Below are 20641 nucleotides of genomic sequence, written 5' to 3'. Positions count from 1 at the left end.
TCTACTCATTTCCTCATTCAGAAGGAATGAGAATGCACATTCAATACCTTAAAAAAAAGCAATTTTTGCATTTTTCCACTTCTGCTACAACCATGTAGGGTACTGTTAGTAATGAAGGAATGCTGCCATTCCCTACCCGCTCCTCCTCCTTCTCCGCTGTTCCCCAGCTCAGAAAACAGCACGTCCATCCACCCAGTTTCTCATGCCAGAAAACCAGTGTTAGTCTGCAAGCGTTTCTCTCCCTCACGTCTCTTATCTGGTCCAGCGCTGAGTCCTGTCAACTCTCCCCCATCTCATCACCACCAACACAGCCCAAGCCACCATCACTCCCCACTAGAAGAATCTACTGCAATAGCATCCTAACTGAACTCACTCCAATGCTTGCTGTTTTCTATCCCATTTCCTCATACAGCCATAGTCATCTTAAAAAAAAAAAACAAACCCAAACCTACTCCATCCCCTCCCTAGTTGAAGCCCTTCAGCAGTTTCCCCTTGTTCTTAATATAACGACCAGGTTCCTTACTGTGACCTGCCAAGCCTCGCATGAGCTACCTTCTTCCTCCTCTGCCCCCTTCATCTCTTGTCACTGTCCCTCTCCCTGCATGTCAGCAATAATGGCCTTCACATCAGGTCCTGGATTACACCAACTTATTTCCCATCTCAAGACCTTTGCACATGACACCATCCATGACCAAAATGACAGTGTCTTCTTGTACCCCCACTCTTAACAATGCTTCAGGTCTCAGCTTAAGTGTCACCTTCTCAGAAGAACCTTCCCTCACCCTAAAAATGGTCAACTCCTTTACTTTTCCTTCATGGCATAAATGGTAAAGTTTTGAAATTACATGTGTATTTGTGGGGTTATTTGATTAATGATTCACTTATTCATTAAACTATGAATGACAAAGGCAAAGACTATGTCTGCTCTGTTTATCATGGCATCCTAAGTAGGTAGTCAGTAGATACTCAATTAATGCACATTCTGGAATAAATAAATGTGGCTCTAAGGGAAGCTTTCTCGGTGCTATGACCTCAATTGTGTCCCCTCCAAGATTCACACATTGAAGCCCTAATCCATAATGTGACTTTATTTAAAGACAGGGGATTTACGAGGTAATTGAGGTTAAATGAAGTCATAAGGGTGGAGTCCTAATCCAATAGGATTCGTGGCCTTATGAGAAGATCAGAGAGAGAGAGAGAGATCTCCTTATATGAGGACATAGGGAGAAAGTAGCCAGCTGCAAGCCAGGAAGAGACCTCTCTCCAGAAACCAAATTGGCCAGGATCTTGATCTTGGAATCCCAGCCTCCAGAACAGTGAGAAAATGCATTTCTATTGTTTAACCCATTCAGTCTACGGTATTTTGTTATGGCAGCCTGAGCAGGCGAACACTCAGAAATCAGCCTTCATTCAAGTCATTTTATGATCTGAATTGTAGCCATTTGCTCTAAGGAAAAATAGAGAGATCTCATGGACAGATCCTGACTAGATTTTCGAGGCTCTGTAGGACCTCTGTAAAGGCTTATACTCAAAGAGAAATTCCCTTTGGGTCACAGCACATCCTGGTGCCTACTGTAATCCTGAAGGCCTTCCTTCCAACGGGCTCTGTGGATTAATTTGGTTTCATATTTCCCAGAATGGCAGCCAGCTACTGAGGCCCACATTCCCTGTTAGTCCAGGTACCATGGGTCATCCCAGCAGGTTCTTGGGGCTCTGACCTCACGCCGAGGAGAAGAAGCCATGAGAAGGGCTGCGGAAGAGTAGCACAGTTGAAGGTGTTCAGCATTTATATTCCAAGGCTCAGAAAGCTCTCAGAGTCTGTGAAGAACACAGAGCCCCTATTCATGGGCTTGGCATTTATCCACCAGGAAGAAATGTGGACAGAGTCGGATCTTGGCTCCTTGCCTTGACCTCTGAAAACCCAACCCCTTGTGAATTCTGATAAGCCCCGCGCAGGGGAAGACAGAAGGTGGGCACAGCTGGAGCGGCTCTCTCATCAAGAGCCAACATGGTGACAGGCGGTGGCAGCTGCGTGGCTGGCCAACCCCAGAGGGGCGGGCTATCCGCAGGTTAGGGAAGAGGGCTGGCCTGCTGCAGGCAACAGATGTGGAGGCAGTAGTTATCCCGGTTAATGGGGGACAAGGACTCCTGCTTCTCTCACCCACTGGGAGAATGACGGTGGATCGTGGTCTTTGTTCCCCTTGGTCCTGCCAATACCTGTGGCAACAAGGCTCTATGGGGACTCTCCTATATGGGGTCAGAATCAGAGGTCAGTTTGAAAAGAATGTTCCCTGAGAAAACAAATGAACCGAAGGAAAGGACAAAAGAAAACAAGGCAAGAACATGACTAGGAAATGCCTGCACCAAGTTTTTGGAACTGAAGGTGGAAAATGACCCACGGATGCCTAGTTCTTTCCAGCCCTGCCAGGAGATGGTTTCTGCCTGAGAAGTTAGAGGAGGAGGGGACGTCTCTGATGAGCAAGCCAACGGTCATTTTATTTGTGCCCTTGCCCCAGCCCCAGACACCAACTGAGACAGATCCTAATCTCCTGGGGGTCCACCGCAGCCCCTCAGAGACCCAAGTGACCTTCAGTGGTTCCAGAAGGCTTTTAGTCAGTCTTAAGGCATACTCAGGGATAATGATCAGCTTCAGACCCCTCCTAGAACTGTCCCAAATTAGGAAGATATCAATAATAGTAACTGACACTTGTAAGTGCTTATTGTGAGCTCACACACAGATGACATAAAATTTACGGTTTTAACCATTCCACTTTACTGATTCCCAATTTGTTGCAGAATGTCCAAGAGCCCTAGTCAACTTCTCGTCTTCGGTGGACTTAGAAGCAATATGACTGCCCCACAGAGCCCCATGGGACAGACCAGCCATTTGGTAGAGTTGCCTGGTCCCCAGGTTTCCTGGGGGTGTCTGGCTGCCCGATGTAGTCTCCCATCCGAATATTCTCCTTCCCGTCAGCTCAGTTCAACAAACATTAACAAACGCCTGTGTTTTGCCAGGCTTGGTACTAGATGCTGGTCGGCAAAATAAAAAATGATGCAGGGTTTGCCCTCGAAGGTACTGTCTAGCAGGGGCGGATAGCCACACACATGGGCAATTTTACTATCATCAGGGAAGGTGTGGGCAGAATGTTGCTGAACATGAGGAGGGCACTGAGCCAGCCTGGGGATTCAGGGAGGCGTTCTGAAGGAGGTGATCCCTGAAATGAGTCTTTAAGCAAGAGTGGGATTTAGCCAAAGAGAAAAAGAACGAAAGAAAAGAAAGAGAGAGAGAGAGAGAGAGGAAGGAAGGAAGGAAGGAAGGAAGGAAGGAAGGAAGGAAGGAAGGAAGGAAGGAAGGAAGGAAAAGTGGTAAGGGTTTTTGAGTCAAAGAGAACAGCCCAAGCTAAAACACGGAGCCGTGTGCATGGGATTATGAGGAATTCAGAGTGAGGCAGGATGGGGCAGCAGATGAGGCTGGACATGGAGGGAGGACCCAATTCATGGCAAGTCTTATATGCCAGGCAGAGAAGATGGGATTTTACCCCAAGTACAGTGAAAAGCCAATGACAGGATTCTGAACAGGAGAATGACATGGTCTGACTTGTATTTTGGGAAAAAGCAATTTGGCTAAAGGGTTTAGGATGGCTGGAGGAAGAACAAAACTAACGCAGGAAGATCAGTTAGAAATCTGTTGGAAACAGAACAGATACAGACAAAGAAGGTGGGCCTAGGACATATTCTGCATATGATGACCCTTTGTCCCCTCAGTTCAGCCCATGGTCTCTCATCTCTTTCCTGGACTATTTTCCTAACGCCCCCGGGGCCATCTGCAAGGTGTCTGTGTCCTCAGCAGTGGCTCCTGACATCTTTAATATCACTGGCAAATTTAATTAAAGTCACTGTTCCTCTGCTCTTCCAGATCATTAATAAAACAGTGCCACCAGGCCAGACTGAGCAAATTCTCCCTCCTGCTACGCCCTCCACTTTCTCCAATGGGAACACTGCTGCGGGCCTAGCACCAGCCTGGGTAGACTCGTCCTGCTCTGCTTCTAAATCTGGGCCCCTGCACAGGCGTCACAGCCAATTTACATTAAAGTTTTAGGTGCAGCCAGGCTGCACTGGATCTGACGTGTCACCCGAATCCACGAACACTGCACCTTCTCCTGTACTTCCTCTGCCTACAGGGGATCAGAGTCTGCAGAGTTTTCTCCGTGGTGATGCTCCCCCAGAAACACAGGAACTAAATTCCCTGCACTCTCAAGAGTAGGAAATAGGTGATCTCGGATGCTTAGGTAGTTGGACTGCCACGCCTGGAACAAGGAAAACATAATGATGCTGTTTTCCGTGCATTATGATCTCTTTCAGTCTTCATGTAGGAAAAGTGAATTATTATCATCATGCCCATTTTACAGATCAGCAAATTTGAGCTCATAAAGGTTGAGGAATTTGCCCAACTCACAGTCAGTAAGTGGAAAAATAAGCATCTGAGTTCTGGCAGCCTGACTCCAGCGCACATGCCCTTAACCACAGTTCTTGGTATAAACCCCAGGTGTGGGGACACCTTTGAAAAGCAAAGGCCTGGGGAGGGGAGGGGGAGTCTTTCTGGATGGGGAGTCCTTGCTACAAGCTTGGAGGCTCTACCTACTGCAAGGCAGCTTGGAGCAGCAGTCAAGCCCCAAATTTGAAAGCAGGAGGCAAGAACTTCCTTCCTAGCTGTGCCTCAACGAGCTGGGAGACTTTGAAGAGTCAGTGAACGTCTTAGGGCATCAGCTTCCTCATCCAGAAAATGTATGTGGGGTTGGATAATCGCCATAGTTCCTCTGAGTCAAAAAGGCTTTGACTGCAGGCAGGGGCCTCTCTCACAAAAGGCAAAAAAGGGAAGGGACACCTTTCAGTCAGACTGGCCCAGAGCAGAGTGAGAGCCAGGCGTTCCCAAGGAGAACTCAGAGGAGAAGAGATTAAGTTAAGGGAGGGTGGTAGGAAAAGGGGGCCCTAAAAAAGTAAAGGAGTGCCCATATTCTGGATTTACCAAAAGCATCTTGGATCAAACTCCTTTTTTAAACAACTGCTCTTTGAATGCCCATTTTGGGCCAAGCACTGTGCTAGTGATTGGGAGGCCAGCCATGAACGAGCTACACCACATCCCCAACCTTATCGAATCTATCTTCTGATGAGACATAGAGAGAAGCAAGGAATTATGGGAATAACTGACTACAGTGATGTCACGGGAAGTACTCTCTTTATCTCGTTCTGCCCAAGGCTCTCAGGTTGGTCACTGCACAGCTATCTCAAACCATGTGGGCAGTGGCTGCAATACAACACGGCTTCATAATATCAGGAGTCTTGTAGTGGCATATGATATTTTACTGTTCATGCTTCTCTGATCTCATGCAAGTGTCATATTTTGCCTTCCTTGAAGACCCCAAGCCCTTAAAGACATCCAAACCATATGGTTATGTCATAAAACCCTGCTGACCTTCTCCCAGGCACAACCACACAGGAACAGGGAGCACCAGCAAGCCTCATGGCCCTCGTGCTTTATATAAACCAAGGACTTTAGAAATGACAGCAGCAACAATAAACATATCTATTCATTGTGTACCTGCTCTTTGGTGGCGGGCACTGCATTAGCACTTTCATAGCTGCCAGTTAATACCTAAGGATCCCACAGTGAGACAGGTTATCTGTCTCAGAAATGAGGAGACTTGGGCCCAAAGATTTAATTATTCACCCAAGGTCCACTAGCTGAGCAAGTGGCAACGCTGGGCTACGAAACTTGGTGTGTCAAATGCCAAAATCTGCTTTGAAAACCCAGCGGACAAAAGGGATGGTGGAAAAATTGGGTAGGAATCTGAAGCCCTTAGGTCAAGAAACTTGGGCCCCAGAAACCTCTGTCTCTGGGAAGCCTTCCTCGATAACGCCCTCTTCCCCCACCTTCAAATTGAATCATTTATTCCCCCTCATGTTGCCCGAGCACTTTGATTTCCAGTGAAGTACATGTCACACATTGCCACATTGACCTGGGCTTATCTGTTTACACATCCGTCTTCTACACTCTTAGAAACTCCCTGAGGGATTTCCACTCAGTATAGGGTTTTTTTGTTTTTGTTTTTGTTTTTTAACATTTTTTATTGATTTATAATCATTTTACAATGTTGTATCAAATTCCACTGTAGAGCACAATTTTTCAGTTATACATGAACATACATATGTTCATTGTCACATTTTTTTTCTCTGTGAGCTACCATAAGATCTTGTATATATTTCCCTGTGCTATACAGTATAATCTTGTTTATCTACTCTACAATTTTGAAATCCCAGTCTATCCCTTCCCACCCTCTACCCCCTTGGCAACCACAAGTTTGTATTCTATGTCTATGAGTCTGTTTCTGTTTTGTATTTATGCTTTGTTTGTGTGGTTTTTTTTAGATTCCACATATGAGCAATCTCATATTGGTATTTTTCTTTCTCTTTCTGGCTTACTTCACTCAGAATGACATTCTCCAGGAGCATCCATGTTGCTGGAAATGGCATTATGTTGTTGGTTTTTATGGCTGAGTAGTATTCCATTGTATAAATAAACCACATCTTCTTTATCCAGTCATCCGTTGATGGACATTTAGGCTGTCTCCATCTCTTGGCTATTGTAAATAGTGCTGCTATGAACATTGGGGTGCAGGTGTCATCCTGAAGTAGGGTTCCTTCTGGATATATGCCCAGGAGTGGGATTCCTGGGTCATACAGTAAGTCTATTCCTAGTCTTTTGAGGAATCTCCATACTGTTTTCCACAGTGGCTGCACCAAACTGCATTCCCACCAGCAGAGTAGGAGAGTTCCCCTTTCTCCACAGCCTCTCCAGCATCTGTCATTTGTGGATTTTTGAATGATGGTCATTCTGGTTTTTTAAGAACAATGAGTGGTCACACCCAGTGTAACTCTATTGATAAGGCTAAGAGGTTGGACCTGACCTCTAATACCCTCTCTGCCTCTAAAATTCTAATTCAAAGTCTTTTTTTTTCAAAATCTTTTTGATTCTATGATTCTAAAGTTTAACTGACTGTGGAAGCCAGAGGACTTTGCCCTCGATAAGTCCTTGACAGATGTGGAGAGTCACAAACAATGAGAGTGGGCCAGAGAGACCGGAAGAGAAAGGGCTTTGCCCACTTAATTCTGCTTCTCCCACTACTGGATCTACATCTGCAAGTAAGTCATCCTCCAAGTTGGAGGCAATAATGGCACTGGGATCACACGCTAGAGAGAGCTGTGCGTTAGAACAACTTTGGAGTGCTGCAAAATACAGCTTTCTGGATCCTACTTCAGACCTAGGTTTTGGACACTCTGGGAGTGAAGTCTAGATACGTAGGCTCCTCAGTGGATTTTCAGGTACAGCCAGGGTCAAGAACCCTGGGAGAAAAGAAAAGGAACACAGACTGACTATGACATTTGCATCTCAGGGATTCCATCCGTTAGACTTATTTTGGACCAAAAGAAGGACTCTTAGTGAAACACGAATTGACTCATAAATGGATACCAGAAAGCCTTTCTATACACGGGACAAACATCTCACCCTCCTGGACTCTCACTTTTATACCTTGCTAAGGACAGTCAGCATCAAATATCGACCCATGTAAGTAGATTTTCCCTTTGTCTCTCCCTAAACCTACTGTCTGCTTGACTTATGCTTTTACTAAGGAAATATAAAAAATCCAGAGTTCCCTTATCTACATAGGAAAATAATCCATTTTCAGCAAAACATGGTTCCAGCTTTTTTCCCTTTCATGGATGATAGCTTATGTTGACTTGTCCACGCCTTTCCTCGTGGCATCTTTGTTTGGTGGTTTGTTTATTCATTCATACATGCATGCATTTGTATGGAACTCAGTCTATGTGCCACAGGTCGACTTCCACTGAATTATAGTGAGAAGGGTACTCTGTTTCATACCCAATTCATATTTCTTTTTGGCACACTCAAAAAAATTAGAATAAAAGTTCCTAGAGGGTAGGAATTTTTATCTGTTTGGTGTTTCTGAATACCCAATGTCTCTATCAGTGCCTGGCACAGAATAGGTGCTCAGTATGTATTTACTGAATTAATAGACCCACGAATAAATATGCAAAAATAGAAGGCATAATATCGAGCAATTTCTCCCACTCTTGAAAGTGTTCAAATGGAGCATCCCATCTGTCAGGGATGTTGTGAGCAAGGTTTTTCAAATTTGAGTAATCTGAACAAAACGTAATCCCCCCTGAGGAGCACACACTTCACAGGAGAACAGTGACCGAAAACCAAATAATGACCACAAAACACGTCCTAGATTTGGAAGCATGTGCAACGTGCCAAGAGAGTACAGAGGAAGGAAGGCCTAAAACCGCCTGGGATCATCAGGGCCAGTTTCATGGACCAGGCAACTTTAGATCTAGGATCTGAAGAATGAACAGGAGTCGAAGTCAGTGTATCTCAAACAAAGGTAACAGGAAGCCATGCTAAAGAGCACGTCAGCCTCAACAAGCAGTGTCTGTTCTAAGCAGGGTATCTGAAGGACCTGGCACTTGTGAGAAGCTGCAGGGATAAGTGAGGAAGAGTTTGTAAAAGGCCTTATACATCCAGCCAAGCAACTGGGGCATTATCTTGGGGGTAATATGGAACCACTGAAGGTTTTTTAATCATAGGGGGGACAAGATCCTTGTTTTTCCTTTGGTTAGAGACCTAGATTGAAGCCAGTGTGGAAACTGGGTGGGTGAATGAAAGCAGGGCAAGACCTGGGGACAGGAAAACGAGTTTGGAGATTCTTACAATATTTGAGTGAGACGTGATCAGAACGTGGACAGAGGCAATGAGCACAAGCCCACTGAGGGAAGGCAGGGGTTTGAGAGCTTTTTCAAAAGTACATCAATACGTGTTGGGGACCAATTGAAAACAGAAGATGATGGTGAAAGAGGGATGAGGAGGCACATCTAGGAACAAACCACATCAGGCACCTGCTTCCTCCCACTGGTCCTGCAAGGTTTCTCCTGATGCAAGGATCTCCAGACCCAAAGAAACAGGAGCTGAAGGAATCAACACAAAACCAGTGAACTTAGAGACCTGTTTGGCTTTAAGGATGTCCTGTGACCGTGAGACAAATGAGGCCAGTGAGAGTTCTGGGCTCTCCAGGAGGGGAGCAGGAAGGCCCTGGAGCTGCACCAAGGCACCAGAATGCTCCTCAGTCTAGTCAACGTAATAACCATTTGTTGGCTCAATAGTCCAGACCGTGATAAGTCAGAAGACGCAGTGATGAGGCAGGTCTGGCCCCTGCCATGGAGGAGCGTATAGAAAAGTACACAAGATCGGTATCTAAATGCCAGCAAAGGGTTTTGGGAATTATGAACACTGACTGGGTATATCCCAGAGCTGGTGGAGCCGGATTTCTCATGTCTGTTTCAGAGAATGCACTTTCACATAGAAGAAAATGAACTCATAAAATGCACTGGCCCTCCAAAATACCACCAGCTAGAAAAGCCAAAAGTATCTTTTAAAGACCCAAAATACTGAGATGACTACAAGAAAGCCTAGATTCTGTTCATTGATTCACAAAAAACTACTTGTCAAGCACTTCCTACATGCCCATCACAGTTGTAGGTTCTTTGAAGACCATTTCTGCCTGGATGTGTTCCAGCTCCTGGAGGTTCAATATTACTTCTCTCACCTGGACAAGCCTGGACAGCTCTTACAGTCTACTCTCCAGAAAACAGCCACCATGTGTCTTCCTAAAATGTGAATCGGATAGATCATGCCATTCTCTGCAACCTTCTCCTCCTGCAGAGCTCCCTACCTGCCACTGACTTCGAACTTGTAACTTCCTGCCCTTAACTCCCACCCCTGCCTCCGTACTCCACTCCAGCTATGGTGGAGTTCCTGGAAGTTTCTAAAACATCCCAAGCATGTGCTTGCCCCAGGACCTTGGTGTTTACTGTTCCGTCTGCTGGGAATACCCTCACCCTAAAGGTCTCCATGGATCACTTTTTACTGTCATCCAGGGCTCGGATGCCACCTTCTCCAAGGCTTGCCCCACTCATCTTACCTACAGATGACTCCCTCCCTCAGCACCCTCTGTCACACCACTCTTCCTTCTCGTTAGAGGACCCAGCACTTGCTGAAATCATCGTGTTTTTCTTTGTTTACTGGCTTAGCACAGACTGTAAACTCCATGGGAGCAGAAAACTTGGTCTTTGTGTTCACCTCAGTGTTCTCAGGGCCTTGGCTGGAGCCCGGCAGGGGGAGTGTTGGCATTTGTTGAGGAGATTGATGCTCACTCTGCAGGAGGAAGTGTTTTTGGAAAGATACACCTGTGAGGGGAGGTGGCAAGATTCCCGGGGCATCTTGGGGTAGAGGGGTCAATGATTAAAGCCAAGGACCTCAGAAAACAAGCTGTTTTGTTCATTTGAAAGAACCAACAGAGCCACATAGTATTTGGATGGTGGTTGTAAAGCTGTTTCTAAACACAGTTACTTCTTTGCACCCTCACCCTCTCACGGGCACCTTATTTTCCTCCACAGTGTGTGGCATGAGGACAACCAACACTCAGTGCACTATTCGCTCAACAAATACCACACGACACTCTGTACCGTCAGTTGACAAAGGCCTTCTCACTCACATGATCTCATTTAATCTTTGTGAGGATGTTCGCGCAGGTGAAGAAACTAAGGCATGGTTAACAGCCTAAAGTTTCCATGCCAGGAAATAAGGAAGCTGAAACCAAACCTTGGTCCTCTGGCTGCCAGAGGTCTCCTTCCACAAGGCCTGAGAGATGGCATCCCCTGTCACAGAGGGAAGTCAGGCTTCTTGGGTCAGAGGAGTGAGAAGCCCAGGGCAGCCTGAGGGCACATTGTTCCTGCCCCCTCAACCCATCCCCCAGAGAAAACCACCTGGGCTCTAACGTTGGGGGTTATCCACAGAGGAAGGGTTGACACCCCTCTGTGCTGTTGCTTACCCATCAAGGGGAAGCTGGTGATTAGCTGTCTTTATGTACGTTTTCCCAGCTCATTCTCCAGAAGCCTGACTTATTTTAATGCCATTTAATTTCTCTTAATTTTTAAATGTTAAAATACAGAATTAAATCATTTCATTGCCTGAAGATCCAGCAATCCCACTCCCGGGCACATATCGAGGAAGCTCTAATTTCAAGACACGTGCAACCCAATGTTCACAGCAGCACTATTTACAACAGCCAAGACATGGAAATAACCTAAATATCCATCAATGGATGACTGGATAAAGGAGGTGTGGTATATGTGTACAATGGAATACTACTCGGCCATTAAAAATGAATAAAATAATGCCATTTGCAGTAACATGGATGGATCTGGAGATTGTCATTCTAAGTGAAGTAAGCCAGAAAGAGAAAGAAAAATATCATATGATATCACTCATATGTGGAATCTAAAAAAAAGACTGAACTTATTTACAAAAAAAAAACTTATTTACAAAACAGAAACAGACTCACAGACATAGAAAACAAACTTACGGTTACTGGGGTGAAGGGGGTGGGAAGGGATTTGCAGATACTAACTATTATATACAAAATAGATAAACAATAAGTTTCTACTGTATAGCACAGGAACCATATTCAATATCTTATAGTAAGCTATAAAGAAAATATGGTAACGAATATATGTATGTTTATGGATGACTGAAACATTATGCTGTACACCAGAAATTGACACAACATTGTAAACGGACTCTACCTCAATTTAAAGGAAAAAAAAAAAAAAACAAATGGACTCGATGAAGTGCTCAAAGGTATCTCTCTGAGACATGCCTGGGGGATTCTCTTGGACAATCAACCCTAGGGGTGTTCTGGGTCGTCCCTTCACAAGAGGGTGCTGGCGGTAGGCTCCCAGGACTCCCAACAGATCGTGCTGCTGTCTGGGCAGCTGTGCTCTCTCCCCACGCCTCTAATGATTTCCTCGAAGCTGACTCCCCCATTAGTTCCTTCTGAGAGGCTGGCAGGCACAGACTCTGATGATTCTTCCTGTCTGCTGGGGGAGAGAGTATGGTCGGGGGTGGGCAGGGCCTCTGGCAAGTCGCTGGGAAGAACGGTTCCACGTCGACTCTCAATAGAGCCTACCTGGCAGTAAATACATACTTCCTGGGTGGAAAAGGAAACACAGAAGCACAGGAATTGGAACAGAACTGGCTGGAGCATTTGGGGACCCAGCGCACTACCAGTCTTTCTGGGAATGCCCTGGAGTGTGGCAGTGGGAAGTGACTCCACACAGGAGGGCCAACCTCGGGCCATCAGGGCCCTCAACCAGCTCAGGGTGCCTTGTAGGCCAGACATCCAAATAGTTGGGTTGGCTGCTCATGAAACCTCTAGAGACCCAACGTGATGATCACAGACACACTGGGGACTTCAAATTGCAGCTGGAGGGTTCTGAAACAAAAGACACCGTCAGCACGAAAACTATTCTTAGTAGGAGGCAATCTAGAAGCTGTGGAACAAGACCAAAAACTACAGAATTGTCAGGGAGGTGGCTTAAAAATCGACCCTTCCGGCCTTTTTTTTAAGGATAAGGAATGAGAGGTCCAGAAAGCAAAAGTGGGCCTTGCCTACAGCAGCCAGAAGTGCCAAAAACTAAAATACAACCTTCTTACCATCAGTTCAATGCATCTTCTGTTATACCATGTTTCCTGCTCCTGGTTTGACTCCCCCGCTGACGTCTTTTACAATAAATGGGACAGACTCCCTTTCATGACCTTGTTTCACCTGCCTCAAAAGTGAGGTAGGTTATTCATTTATTCACGTCTTCATTTTTCATTGAACACCCACTGTGTTTTAGGCATTATGCAATAAGGAATGGGAGAGAGAAAGAGGACTTGGTCCAGGAGGGAAGAAATGTAAGCCACAGGAAAAAAAAAAGAAAAAGAAAAAAAACTGCATTTCAGTAAGCATAAGGGCCCCATGAAAAACAGATGCTGTGTTATCAAAATTCAGAATAAGAGACTGCTTCTCCAAGAAATCTTCCCATCAGAAAGGGGTATTTGAACTGAACATTGAAAAACACGTAGGATTCTTAGTGAAAGGTAAACCATGGACCAAGGCACAGAAGAAGAGAGGGCAAGTTAACTTAGGTGCCCACGTGGGAACTGTAAAAAGTGAGGCTGGAAGTGGAGTGGTGAACTAGGCCACGGAGGGCCTTGAAAATCAGGAGTTGCTCTGCTGCAAAAAATGGACGGCCCTTTGAGGTTTTCTTGTGTAGGAAAACGACAAGCTTAGAATGGTGTTTTAGGAAGGAATCTTATAACAGCCACTAAAATGAGTTGAAGGAGGGGAAGAAGGAAGCTGGGAAGATGTCAGAAAGCTAGTTTTTGCAGTATCGTAGTAATAGTCACTACTTCATACAGGTATGGTAAGGATTAAATGGGATTGAGTAGCTGACTCTGTTGCAAAGACACAAATGTTGACTACTATAATTATTATTATTATAATTATCATTGTTATTACATAAAGAGGTTATCAAATATGTACTTAGGGAGTGGTAGTAGAGATAGAGAAGAGAGGAATGGACTTGGCAGACATGGCAATACAAGAGTCCCCCTTTATCCATATGGGATAAGTTCCAAGATCCCCAGTGGACGCCTGACACTGCAGATAGTACCAAACCCTATATATACTGTGTCCATTTTCCATACGTACCTACTTATGATACAGTTGAATTTATACATTAGGCACAGGAAGAGATTAATAATAATAATTAATAATAAAGTAAAACAGTAACAACATACTGTAATCAAAGTTATGCCAAAGTGGTCTCTGGCTCTCTCTCAGTCTCAAAATATTTTACTGTACAAACTTAATGCCTTTTCCATCTTAACGAAGCACTTTATCACACACTGTGGCAGTAACTTCTGCAGTCTGAGGGTGACAGCAAAACTAGCACAAATTTCTTTCTCCTTCACAATGTCGTGGATAGAAGATTCTTACCATAGCCTACGATTTTTTCTTTCCTTATTAAGTGGTGATCTTCCACTTCTTTCACTTAAAGGAAGTGCTTTAAGGCTTCTCTTTGGCATATCTGAATTGCCAGCATCACCTTTCTTGGGCTTTGGGGCCATTATTAAGTAAAATAAGGGTCCCCTGAACACAAGCACTGTGATTCTCCACAGTCAGTCTGATAACCCAGCCTCCACAAAGTGATTAAGGGCAGGGACACACTGGACAAAGGTATGGTTCACATCATCCAGGGCTGTCAGCCCAGGATGGGGAGAGATTTCATCACTCAAAACAGCACCCCATTTAAAACTTATGAATTGTTTATTTCTGGAATTTTCCATTTAATATTTTCAGACCGCCGTTGACCACCAGTAACTGAAACCATGGAAAGTACAACCGTGGGGAAGAGGGGAACCACTGTATTTGGAGAACAAGGGGGAGGAGGCAAAGGTAAACTTGGGGACTTGGAGCTGAGGTGACAAGAAGTTGGCTGGTGCCATCAATAGAAAGCAGGAAGTCAGGAGGAGTAGCTGCTAAGAACAAAGATGTCAGTTTAGTAAAAATTCAATCTGAGGGGCTGACAGGACATCTTGTTGGAGATACTGTGCAAGTGGTGGAAACAAGCCACTGGGCTTGGACAGCTAGAGTCCTAGACTCAGAACTCTCCATCCTGGAGGAACAGCACAACGCACTGAGGGAGACTGCTGAGGGGTAATGCAGAGGGGAAACTGGGAGGGAGGAGGAGATTTTTGGAGAGGAAGTGGAAGAGGGACCATCTAGAGAGTTAGTGGGACCTGGAGAGTTCAGTGTGACAGAAGCCAAGAGGGGAGAGTTTTCAGAAGCTAATTGTCAATTATATCTGATGGGAGTGGAAAAGAGAGAGAGACGGTGGTGGGAGACAGGGAATAAGTTACTCCTTTGGGGGAAATGAGAAGTCCTTGGTGGGTGACAGTTGGGCAGAAAGCATAGAAAAGTGAGAAAGTAAGGGGCTAAATGAATGAATGAGTGATGAGGAAACAGAGACAGATGTCCCTAAAATTTTAAGAGTCTTTTGGAAGCCAGATGGGAAGAGAAAATGACAGGGGGAGGGAGGGAAGGAATTAAACAAGTGATATTCTTGTCAGGATGGGGTTTGTTGATCATGCTTACAATTGGAGGGAGGGGATTCAATGTTGAAAAGGAAAGACCTTAGGGCAAGCTGAGGAAGGCAGGGCAGGAGGAGCACTGTGCAGGAGGGGAAGGGAGAGCTTTTTTTCACTCTGAGATTAGTGATAAGTAAGGATGAGGAACAAAGTTGGGAGATCAGGGTGCAAAGGAAGAGTGTTGACCAAGCTCACACCGTTTGGCTTCATTCTCTAGGGTGAACAAAGCGGTGCATGACTTGGAGGTCCTCTCAAGTGACTTGGAAATGGCCACATGGAAGCCAGGGCAGGATTACAGTTTCCAGTCCCACTTCCGGATCCAGTCCCCACATGACCCAACGTTCTTGTATACAGCCAGGAAAGGACTATTTGTCATTCTAAGTATCAAGGCAATAAGTGCTACTTGCCCTATTCCAAGAGCTGTTTTCTTAGTAGATGTGACTCTGTATACAAATACCCTTGATTCTGGAATTCACTTTTATTCACTCTCCATATTGGAAAAAACATACATACACATATACATGTGATTTTTCTTACCTAGATGTCTTGCTTGATGGTCTCTGTGGATCTAAATATGGATCTGAATCCTCCTTACCCTTTCAGGCTCCTGCTTGAGACCTCCCCCAGCCTTCAGAGAGCTCAGACCTTTGGGGTTCGCCGGGCTGGGCAGCTCAGCTGGCCGGGAAATGTGTCTTATACCTGCTGGAGCCATTTTTCCTTTCCTCTGAGGTGCCCTGCCCAGTACTGGGTTTAGACTGCCCATCCATGAAAGAGACAGACAACAAAATATAAACCAATTTCATTAAAGAAAAGAGGGAAAATTCTTCCTAGAAGGGCAGCTCTGGTTTATATGCTAAAGCAGAAAGAGGAACCCCCTAACCCTCCCTCACAGGCCAACGGGATGGCAATGCAGTGAGGTTCTCCCAACAGCTCCCTAACTCCCTGCCTTCCTCTCTCTCTCCCAGCATTCTGCTCTCAACATACTATCTCAAATGCGAATCTGACCTCGCACTTCAGTACTAAAAACCTTCCTAAAAACCCCACTGGAAACTCAGTGGAAATCCTTAGCATTGAGTACAAGCCCTTCGAGGTTTGGCCCCCAGAGCTTCTCCAAACTCACCTCCCTGAATTTTACCCTCCATCTTCAGTCATTTGGAAGAGCTCTTCTCCACTTCAGGCATTTGTATACTGATACCTTCACTCATAGCACTTTTTCCATCCCCCCCCCCCCAACCTCTCCTCTCTCTGCTTTCACCAAAGTCAACTCCTACCATCCTTTCTTTCTGGGATTGCTGTCCCTATAAATTCCCCTTAAGCCCCTAGAGAGAGGTGATCTTCCTATATATTTCCATTGTATCTGGGATTTACCCTCCATTGAAAGGAATCACTTTATATGGCAGTTGCCTGTTCATTAGTTCATTATCCCTGCTGGAACGAATGTATGTTTATGAGGAAAGGGACTATTCTATTTTATTTGCCTTGGTCCCTAGCAGATGCCTGGTGGAGTAGGAGGTCGCTGAACATTTACTGAATAAATAACTGAGTGAATAAGTGAATGCTTTTTCTTTTGGAGTGGAATGTATTTCTGAACCTCACTAAATGTTTGAATCTCTAAGCAAAGCAACCAGGCTTAAGTGCAAAGGGAGTCATTCTCTCTTCTTATCTGACCTTGGTAGCTTGAAGAGAAGCCAAGATGTGTGACACATTCCCCCAAATACAGAGTGTGGACAGTGTCTGGATGGGACAGGCTGGGGAACAATGCCCACAATGACTACCCATGGACAATACTAGCAACTATGCCAGAGACTGTACAAGGGACTGCTTTGCACAGGGCTGGGGCAAGAAGACACTCTCTCAGCTTCAGGGTCCCAGCCCAGGGAAAAGTCCAGAGCAAGGGAATGTTTTTCACAGGGTTAGTTTGATAACCCTCTCCGTCCTTCTCCCACCAGGAGGCTGCAGGGTGCAAAAGTGGAGCCCAGAGGAGCAGGAGCAGAGAGGAGAGACAGCTTATTCCTCAGAGTCCATTCATTCAGCTGACACTGACTGAGTGCCTACTCTATGCCAGGCACAGTGCTAGGCCCTGCAGATATATTGTCAATAAACGCCAGCTACCTTTCCTCCCTTCATGCAGCTTACTGTCTCCAGACGTCACTGGCATGATGCAGTCAGATAAATAAATTTAATGTGCATCTTTAAATTACTCCAAAATAATAGGTTCGTTACGAGTGTATAAAATAAGGGGATCTGGCCCAGTCAGGGAATGCATGGAAGGCTTCCTTGAGAAAGTGACCAATGAACCAAGAGCCGATGGATGATTAGGAGTACATTAGACAAGGATGGAGCGCCAGAGTGCTGGAAAGGCAATAGAGCACTCCCGGGAGCAGAAACTGCATCAACAGCCTTCCCATCTCCCTTAAGTTCCAGAACCACTTCAACCAACTTCCGTTCCGTAGGTTCTACCGGCTTCTTCTCACCCCAATAGCTATATTTTACTTAAAGAACAAGGAAGCTAAGGAGTGCGGACTGCAGATAGGAATTGTAGATTGCACTGAGGGGCTGCAGCCCACCCTTAGACACCCCAGGCCCTGACCATCAATCATCTTCATATGGAGAACTGCAAGGCACGAAGGAGCAGGTTCCTCACAAACTTGGATCCAGCAAGGCCGGCAAAATGGACTGCCGGGAGACCAGGCGTCCAAACTGAGTGAGCTGAACCCCCTCCCTCAGGGAGAGCAGGGCGCAGCAGCTATATTTGAAAATCGAGGTAAACAAGGGCTCAGCTCAAGTGGACGGGCACAACAGCTGCGGGAGATTAATCACACGCGCCTGCGAGTCACCGGGTCGCCAGAGGCCCACAGGCTTCCCTTTCACTGCCCCACTAGTAGGCCGGATGTGTTCCTATCACGTACCCAAACTCCCTCCGCTTGGGGTGTTTCTCGGCCACCCTAGAGTCGGAGCCTTGCTCCCAGCTGCGGCCTGCCTATCTGAGAAACTAACCCCAATTTCAACCTTTCTGCCCAGGAGACGGAACCACCAAACGTTCAGGGTTTGTTTTTTAATCACCAGGAGACAGAGGGTGGGGGGAAAGGGAGAGACAGGCAGCAGGCTCAGGCTGGGAGCGGGTAAATTTATGGCACTGCATTAAAGGCGTTTGTTCTATTTGACACCCACCACCCCCTCCCTCCACGGTTAAAAATAAAACACAATGAATAAAGACGAAAGACAGCTTTTTCCCTTCGGAACAAATCGCTTTCTTCATCTCCCCCCAGTGGCTCAGGTCCTCAGGGCAGGTCAGGCAGGGTCTGCAGGAGCAGGCTAGCCTGTGAATGAAGGCCTGTCGCTGTGTGTGCTTGTGTGTGTGTGTGTGTGTGTGTGTGTGTGTGTGTGTGTGTGTATGCGTGCGCGCGCGCGCGCGTGTGCTGCTGGTGGTGAGAGGGGTGTGTGGGCGGCGCGGGGTGGGAGGCAGGTAGTTACACACTTCACCTCTCTCCACCCGGTCCCAGCCCGCCCAGACCACCGCGGACTGGAGAACGCAGGACCGGCAAACCCTCCTTCTCCCCGCCCCCTTGGCCGCGGCGGGCGGGTGCGCTGGGGCTGCAGTTCCAGACCCGCGGCGGTGGAGTCCCGAGATTGGGGTGCGCGCGTGCGTGTGTACACGCGGGCGCGCGCCGAGTGGGTAACGCGCTCCCCTCCTAGTCCCCAAACCCCGCGGACACTCACAGCCCCAGGAGCACAACAGGCCCTGGCACAGCCAGCACACACATGCACACATGCGTCCAGCACGCAGCACAGCACTCAGCCTCCCCAGTGCGCGCCGGCCACTAACCCCGCAAACCCGCGACCCGACCGCACACAACATGCCCAGGCATCTCTATCTGCGCTGCCCCCCGGCACCCCCCAGGTAGATACTCACTCTGTCAGAACGGCCCCCCTCCCCAGCACCTCACGCAACCCAGTACACTTTCCGGGGCACCCTCCTCCCACCTTTCTGGCACTAAACCCACAGGAAAGCAGTTCCCATGAATGCTCTTGAGAAAGAACTTAATTTACACCAGTTCACAAGCGGGAACCCTCACGAGGACACCCCAATCCCCCCGACCTCTGCCTCCTTTGCCTCGGCCGCCCGCTGAGGGGGAAGGGCAGGAGGCTCACCCCATTACTCACCGTTTCCTGTCGGTCTCCCGAGCGGGGTGGGCAAGTGAGGGGGGTGAGGAAGGTGCGCGAAGCCCCCGCCGCCGGGCTCCTCACCGGCCCCAGCGGCTCATCGCCCCCGCGGGCTGCCCGCCGGCCGCAGCCGCGTCCGGGGCATGTCAGTCCGCCGCCGCCGCCGCCGCCCGCCGGCCGGGCTTGTGGGCTCGCAGCTTTCAGGGAGCTGCGGGGCAGCGCATCGGGAGCGCGAGGGCTGCTGGGGCCAGAGCAGGGGGCCTGGGGTGGGGCCCCTTGGCGCCGATTTAAGGAGCAGGGAGAACCCCTCTGAAGACCCCCCGAGAAGCCCGACCCGCGGCGCGGGCTTGGGACTAAGCCCTGAAGAGGCCCGAAGTCCCGGCCGCCGGCAGCGGGGGGATCCCTGCCGGGAGGGGCAGGAAGGCGAGCAGCCCGGCGCGCCCTGGCGGCTCCGAGGGACCCCGGCTTGCAGTCGCGTCGCCGGGGCTTTCCCGGGGCTGGGAGCGCGCCGGCTCTCCGCCTCGCACGCCGTCACCGCGGGAGACGTCTCGGCCTCGCCGCGTGCGGAGGGGACGCGCGGAGGGGCTGGTTTCTGGGCGAGCCGAAAGCTTTGCTCGTTAAGCTGCAGCAAAAAGCCAAATCAAAAAGCCAATCTCCAAGCCTCCTAACCGAACGTCACCCTATCAGCTGGGAGAGAGAGACCTGCACCGAATGACAAGCCGCGCATATTTATCCTCGCGCGCCGATGGGGATAAATTTCAGAGAGCTTCCCGACCAGCAGCGGGGAAGGCGAGCCTGCATCTCGCGTCCACAGAGCCCCTAGGACCTAATGCAGACGGAACCCCTAGCTCGCGGCCACCCACCCAGTCGTTGAAGCCTCGCGCCCGGCGCCTCCCTGCCAGCGGCAGTTCCAAAACGGCGGCGCGTCCTGACCTGGATTCCGCGGAGTCCAGAGCTCCGGGCAGCGGCGGGGAGGGAGGGCGGGCAGGCGGGCGCGCAGCACCGGCTTTCCCCTTGTCCTCAGGAGACGCTGCCTGCAATTCCGAAATTAAGTCTCCACCAAACACATCTGTGGCTTTTAAATATAGCAGGGGACAATTACCCAGGCAGGGTCCACCCAGGCCTAGGGGAGGAGTTGAGGGGGTTGAAGGTTTGTAGTGGAGGGAAAATAAAACTCCTTTCCCCCCCCCTTTTTTTTTCCTTCTGTTCTTGGTGCAGAACTCAGTCTGTCATTTTCTCAACCCAAATCAAACAACAGCTTGTGACAGACGCTTGGGTGAGCGCTGGTATGTTGGCTTTTGGGTTTTTAAGGCTAAAAATAAGAGGGGGCTGTCTACCAAATTGCTGCTTACTCTGGGCTTGGAG

The 20641-nt window shown here is 47.9% G+C and overlaps 1 protein-coding gene across 9 annotated transcripts in view; it reads right to left on the bottom strand.

Annotated features, from left to right (window-relative positions):
* The window catches only part of SLC8A3 (solute carrier family 8 member A3), a 141595-nt gene extending 121184 nt beyond the window's left edge, over positions 1-20411 (bottom strand). For 3 of the 9 annotated variants that reach the window (XM_045522164.2, XM_074365327.1, XM_074365329.1), the window contains exon 1: positions 19277-20128. The gene's annotated coding sequence lies outside the window, so the exon portion shown is untranslated. The other 6 variants (XM_074365326.1, XM_074365328.1, XM_074365325.1 and 3 more) reach the window with 4 other exon arrangements.
* Positions 20412-20641: the final 230 nt, after the last annotated feature.

This window comes from Camelus bactrianus, chromosome 6, assembly GCF_048773025.1.
Source record: "Camelus bactrianus isolate YW-2024 breed Bactrian camel chromosome 6, ASM4877302v1, whole genome shotgun sequence".
NCBI classification, from domain to species: Eukaryota; Metazoa; Chordata; class Mammalia; order Artiodactyla; family Camelidae; genus Camelus; species Camelus bactrianus.
This window is presented reverse-complemented; position numbering and strand designations above follow the sequence as displayed.